We start from the raw sequence: 7086 nt of genomic DNA, 5'->3' as shown, positions 1-7086 counted from the left end.
AAATATCTGGTCATTATCTTTATTATTGAACAAAGTAAAATATATGGGTTTTATTTTAGAGATAATCAAATGGTTTAATTTTGTGGAATACCAGTTGGTACCAACGTAGACAAAAAAATGCAAGTGGGTCGCATCAGAACTTATGTCGGTGAGTTTTTTCGAAGCATCGGTAATATCTATTTTCGCCGTGCTCATGATCTACATAGGTGGAACGTATTGTTAAATGGAAACTTTGCATATCAAAATGTGGAACATGCATATATAATATATAAGCACAATTTAAACAGAATTTTCTCATTGCGCCAATCGTGGTTCCTAATTAATAGCTAGGTACAGGATAAGTAAAGAAAAAAATAGTCTACACCTATTCGGAAAATCCTGGGAAAGAAAATCACGAACCGCTATGACGTTTGTCAGTGTCACTTACTCAGTGTTATCATCTTCCTCCCTCTCCCTAGCTTCGTCTGCTTGCCCGCCCGACTCTCATCTGGCTCACCCACACGACCCTCCGCCGGCTCGCCCACGCGGCCATCCACCTCGCCTGCGCGACTCTCGCCTCGCCCGCGCGGCCCTCCTCACCCTCCTCCGTCTCGCCGCCGCGGCCATCCGCATCGCCCGCGCGGCCCTCCTCCGTTCGCCCCACGGCCCCCCGCCTGCTCGCCCGTGTGGGCCTCTGCCTCGCACGCGCAGCACTTCGCCTAGCCCGCGCGGCCCTCTACCTGCTCGTCGGCGCGGTCCTCCGCCTGCTCCGGCACCTGACGCACCGCTCGTGACCCGGACGAGCACGTCATGCCTCCGCTTCCCCTGCAACATCTGCTCTCGAAGCGCGCACGCTGCTTTCTCTACCAATGTCCCCTGGTTCCCGATCGACGATCATGACATACATACATGAAGGCATGTGCCTGTCACTAACTGACGTATTCGAGGATGCGGCGTGGACTGACGGGATCCATGTCCACAGAGGCCTTGGCGAGGGATTTGGCGGCGCGTGGCCTCGGATCCTACCTTGTCGCCGATGAGGATTCGTCTGTGGTGTTGGATTGACTCCGCTGGTGAAGGTTAATCAAGGAGGAAAATAATAGGTAATCTCTATTTATATTGGTAAAGTGATTTGGTAGATGTTGTCGGGTTGGTCCACAAGATGTATTTTTCCGTAGCAAAAAAATAATAGAATTATGCTATATTTATGAACAGATCGGGGAACTTCCATATTATGCTATGTTTGCCTATAAGATTTTAAAGTCATGAATATATTGAAAGAGCTTTCCATTTTTTGTGAACAAGAGGAGGCGCCCTGGGAGGATTTAATTAACCTGTAATCTAGGAACTACGGAGCACTGACGAAGTGACGATTTCCATGTGATTTATTGATACAAGTATATAGTTGAAATTAGGAAAATCCTGTGAGTTTCTAAGAGCTTGGTGGGCACAATTATGTGCTACTCCGTTGATGTCTCTTGAAATGTGATGATATATGCTTGTCTCCATCGTAGCAGAGTTGTGGAAGAATTTAGACATGGAGGCTCTTATATCCCAATTTAGATGGTTCACTGTAGCCGGCAGTTAGCAAGTTATCTGTGAGAAACGTAGGCTGTTGTAGCTGTAGAAAGCCTACTACGATGGCAACAAAGAGTAGAGCTTTGGAGCAGCCTGTAATGGTGACGTCGCTGAAGGAGTGGAGGCTTGCATCATGAGGTTGTGATTGACTCTGCAGTCTGCACTGGTTGAACAGTACGAAAACCCCAATCCCGGTGGCTTGTCCTGTTGCACCTGGTATTCGGCATGCTCTCCAAGACGCGTCCTTGATTTTTTTTATGTGTACAAAATATTGCCACAAGGTTGCCACGACCCCTCTACAAAGAAAGCTGAAAAAGAAACAGAGGTACATATCAACCATCAATGTCAAGCCACATTAACATTAGAAATCAAATGAATTAATTAAGGATAATAATTTTCTTTGAAAAGTAAGTATCAACGAAAAATACAAGAGCACGGAGGTAGAAATCCCTTGCAATGAAAAATAGCAAACAATTGCAAAATCCAAAGCAGAATATGGACCTCAAATACCGACTCCTCTATATCATTGGCAGTGTAGTCCAGGAGACCATCCAATGAGCGGGGTTGCAAATTACAACCATTCAATAAGATCTCATCGGCAACTTATAAGACATGTTTGAATTATAGCCAGATCCTATTCTTTCTTCTTATTTGAGGTATCTTCAGCACAAGTTTTCAGTCCTTCTTTCTTCTGATTTGACAACACTGATGTTCAATTATAATGATCATTTGATTTCACATGCTTAAGAACAGCTCTTGCATTGCATATAAATTCATGTTTTCAAGGCGTATTAAATATATTCTTTGAGGTAGAAATAAACCAAATAATAAAATATTTGAAACCGAACGGAATTTGTTTTCTGAATAGTTGGGAAGTATTTATGTTGTGTCAATCTTATTTTTGTTTTCTGATAGTGACGGCACTCAAGAATATGATCAAGTTATAGTGCGCTTTCCATGAATTTAAGCATTATTTACTAATGAGCCGTGAAAGGTCTCCAGCCTTGTTAACTGATCTCTTGCTCCCTTGTTTATAATGTTCGCAGTTGGAAGCTCTTGCAACACTATTTAATGGGATCAGCATCAATCAACTTCAATCACTGCTATCAGAAACATATATCAGTGATTTTTGTAAGTAGCTACCAAGACATCGGTCCTTTAGAACTTCTTTCTATTCTTTCACTTACTTTTATAAGCTCCCAAATGAAACTTTGAATTGTGTAGGTAACAGTTCCATCACTGTCTTGTCTACCAAGAGTATGCCATGAAAAGCCAATCACTGTCTTCTGTTTACCATGAGTATGCCATGAAAAACCAAGATACCAGTAGTTATTCTCAGGTACTTTCTTACTTATGATGCATTAGCTGTGACTTTCCATCTTTTTGTTCAACTTTATACTTATTCTGCAATCCTAGCAATCCTGGGTAGTTCCTTCAGATTTCCTAACTCGTCTGGTCAGACAAAGACCCATTATTATTTTCTCTTTTATTTAATTAGATTTTCTTAAAGTTCACCGCGTACTGTAAGAGTATATGGTGCAATATTGAAAGTTATCAATGAACTTCTAGAGCAGAAAATAAATGGTCAAGAAAGTAGCACAAACTGAAATCTAAAAAATATACTGCATCAATAAATTGAACCATTTGCACATCTAATATCTGGACAAATATATGTACTTACACTCAATGTAGACACTCAATAGCCTTACCTAAATAGCCTTGTGATCTCATAGGCATTTACATACTTACCGAACAAAGCGTTATAGCCTATACCCTTGTATGAATAATAAACACTCGTCGATAAACATGAACAGTCGCAGGAACTCGAAGTAGATCCTTATTTCACCTTCTGAGCAAATCAAAGCTAGTTCAGGATTGAGAATTAGAACCAAACGATGAACATAATTTAACCGCAGTAGGATAGCATAAAACTTCAGGTTAGTAGGCAGAGTCTGAAAGTAATGCAAAATTATAATCGTCAACACAAAAGGGTGCACAAGTAACCTCATTCAGAAAAAATACACCGACAATCCGGTAGCAAATAACAAAATTCAACAAGAACCCAATTAAATATCAGAATTAAGCTACGCATGGCACAAAAGTTTTGCATCTCCAAGTAAGGTGCCCGGTTTTAATTATGAACATAAGAAGTTCAGAAGCTGAACAAGAGACCCTTTTTTTTAACAAAAACAAGAAATCCCTTTCGTGGTTACCTAAAGAAGACAACAGGGCCAGGAAGAACTTCAAATCTGCGTTGCCGGGAATGAGGTTGAGGATGACAGGGAACAACATTGGCGGCATGGCAGTCCTTTTAATCCCCACCACGCTAGATCTCCTCCGCAGCCTGCGGTGCATGATAAGTTCCATTGAAATGCTTATACGAATTTTCTAGAAGGACAAACTATGGGCCGAACAAAAAAATCTTAAGAAATTTACCAAAAACAAAAGGCGCAAAGAATAAAGTGAACTAAACCTGAGTGCAATACCACGTGCATCCAAGGAGCTTTCTTAGCCAAAGAATCACGAAACAAGAGGCCCAGAGGCAGTGTTGCTATAAGCAAAGCTGATGGCTTCAGTCATAGCACAAATAACTCAAGACAAATTGCGGACAAAATAGGAGAAAACACATATTTCCAAACTTGTTCTTTGCATAAGCACGACCATGAACCAGCATTTTTTTCGGTAAAGAGTATATTATTATCGAGAGAAACCAATTACACCTAGCCTCTGCAACAACGTAATACCCTAATGGCAATACGGCATGCATGAATAAAGATCCTGAATGCTTAAGCATAGCCTGGAGAAACAAATATCTTAAAAGGATAAACAATTTTGTAGGTGCTTACCTTTTCTACAAAGTTCAGGATAGAGAACGTCCATGGTGCAAAATGTAGTAGCATTTTTGAGTAGGACAAAACTTCACATACCAATATACCATGTTTCAATTCGCCTGCATTTAGCGACCAAAAACGCATTGCAAAATAATTCAGAGCACACAGTAAATGGTTTGATTGCTGCAGATTTGGTAAACCGTAACAGAATTAACCTGCATATGGCCAGTTCTACCTTCGAGTGGCGACCTCCTGGTGTAGCGTGCGTCGGGGTCGGCTGCAAGTCCCTGCAGATAGGCGTCGACAACGTCATGCATCATGGTCGTCAGCAAGTCTCAACAAACAAGTGTTGACGGGCGGTGAGTTCCTGGTGCAGCCAAGCGGGCGATAGTGCAAGAAGGCGGTCGACGGGCGGCGAATCCCTAGTACTCTATTACGGATTCGAACGGCGGCGTTACGGTTTCTTCCAGCGGCGGGTGAAACATGGACGAGAAGAAGGGACGGATGAGAGAATGAAGAGTGGCTATGGTGAGGAGGATAGTTGGAGGTCTTTTCCAAAAGTGAGGTCCGGCGCCGGAGATAAGGACACGGGGTTGCGGCGCCTGCCCTGGTCAGCAGGGTCTAGCTGAGTTTATATGATATCTACAGGAATGGAATGATAAGCAACACCAATAGAAATATTTATTTTCGGCGCACGGAAACACATTCCATATAAGGAAGGCTTGATCACGTCCTTATATCTGAAGATGTGCTCTGGGGCCTAATTGATCTCTCAAGATTGCATCCCTAGCTCGCGGGATCAATTCGTGATCTATATAAGGAAGGGCTGATCGCATCCCGATATCTTCGGAGATGTCTTTGATAGCAGAAACGAGGAGATCATGTCCTCCATTTTTTTCAAGCGATCTGCCTAAACAAGAAGGATGAGATCGTGTCAGCTATAAATCGATTGACGTTACAAAGGGAAGGAGGGGCAACTTGCCATGAAATTAGCTCGGACAAATGAAGACCATGAGATTAGATTTGACGGTCAGGATTGTTTTAATGACGACCACCAAAGTGCGTTGAGTGTCAAACGACCAACTCACATTTAATAGTAAAGATGCTTTATTACTACCGTTGACAAAATTGTTTCTTGTTTTCAAAATAAAATCTCTAGCATAAATATAGCAATCCATGCTTCCCTCTTCGAAGGGCCATTCTTTTACTTTTATGTTGAGTCTGTTTACCCGCTTCCTTCCATCTTAGAAGCAAACACTTGTGTTAACTGTGCATTGATTCTTACTGTTATGTGGCTGCTAGGTGTAGTGTTAGAGTACGTCATGGGCCTGGGCCCGTTAGTTTTATGGTTTGCTTAGGGGTCAAGTAAGCCTTGCTTGGGAGTCAAGTAAACCTCTCTATATATGGAGAGGAGATGTATCAATTTAATCAAGCAAGAATTAAGAAGGAAATCCCTTCCCTCTTGCCCGGCCGTGGGCAAAAGGCCCCCGGCCGGCCTTCTCGCGCCCTCGCAACCCTCTCTCTCCCTCCCATATTTCCTTCTTAATTCTTGCTTCATTAGATTGATACATCTCCTCTTCATATATAGAGAGGTTTACTTGACTCCCAAGCAAGGCTTACTTGACCCCTAAGCAAACCATAAGACTAACGGGCCCAGGCCCATGACGTACTCTAACACTTACATACTTGCATATTTGCATTCATCATATTACTTTATGTTGAAAATATCCATGAGATATACATGTTGAAGTTGAAAGCAACCGCTGAAACTTAATCTTCCTTTGTGTTGCTTCAATGCCTTTATTTAGAATCTATTGCTTTATGAGTTAACTCTTATGCAAGACTTATTGATGCTTGTCTTGAAAGTACTATTCATGAAAAGTCTTTGCTATATGATTCAATTGTTTACCCATTGTCTTTACCATTGCTTCGAATCGCTGCATTCATTACATGTGCTTACAATAGTATTGATCAAGATTATGATAGCATGTCACTTCAGAAATTATCTTTGTTATCGTTTACCTACTCGGGATGAGTAGGAACTAAGCTTGGAGATGCTGATACGTCTCCAACGTATCGATAATTTCTTATGTTCCATGCTTGTTTTATGATGATTGATGGCGTGTAACTCACACGTTCGTTGGGAACCCCAAGAGGAAGGTATGATGCGCACAGCAGCAAGTTTTCCCTCAGAAAGAAACCAAGGTTTATCGAACCAGGAGGAGCCAAGAAGCACGTTGAAGGTTGATGGCGGCGGGATGTAGTGCGGCGCAACACCAGGGATTCCGGCGCCAACGTGGAACCTGCACAACACAACCAAAGTACTTTGCCCCAACGAAACAGTGAGGTTGTCAATCTCACCGGCTTGCTGTAACAAAGGATTAACCGTATTGTGTGGAAGATGATTGTTTGCGAAAAAAGTAGAACAAGTATTGCGATAGATTGTATTTGATAAAGAGAATTGGACCGGGTCCACGATTCACTAGAGGTGTCTCTCCCATAAGATAAACAGCATGTTGGGTGAACAAATTACAGTTGGGCAATTGACAAATAAAGAGAGCATGACCATGCACATACATATCATGATGAGTATAGTGAGATTTAATTGGGCATTACGACAAAGTACATAGACCGCCATCCAACTGCATCTATGCCTAAAAAGTCCACCTTCAGGTTATCATCCGAACCCCCTCCAGTA

At 42.2% G+C, this 7086-nt stretch overlaps 1 long non-coding RNA gene across 1 annotated transcript; it reads left to right on the top strand.

Annotated features, from left to right (window-relative positions):
• The first annotated feature begins 436 nt into the window (after positions 1-436).
• Positions 437-6771, top strand: LOC127306598 (uncharacterized). Its single transcript, XR_007854733.2, has 3 exons — positions 437-1082; positions 2604-2688; positions 2782-6771. It is a non-coding gene; the product is annotated as an uncharacterized lncRNA (long non-coding RNA).
• The last annotated feature ends 315 nt before the right edge of the window (positions 6772-7086 follow it).

The sequence above is a fragment of the Lolium perenne genome, chromosome 1 (genome assembly GCF_019359855.2).
Source record: "Lolium perenne isolate Kyuss_39 chromosome 1, Kyuss_2.0, whole genome shotgun sequence".
Lineage (NCBI taxonomy): Eukaryota > Viridiplantae > Streptophyta > Magnoliopsida > Poales > Poaceae > Lolium > Lolium perenne.
This window is presented reverse-complemented; position numbering and strand designations above follow the sequence as displayed.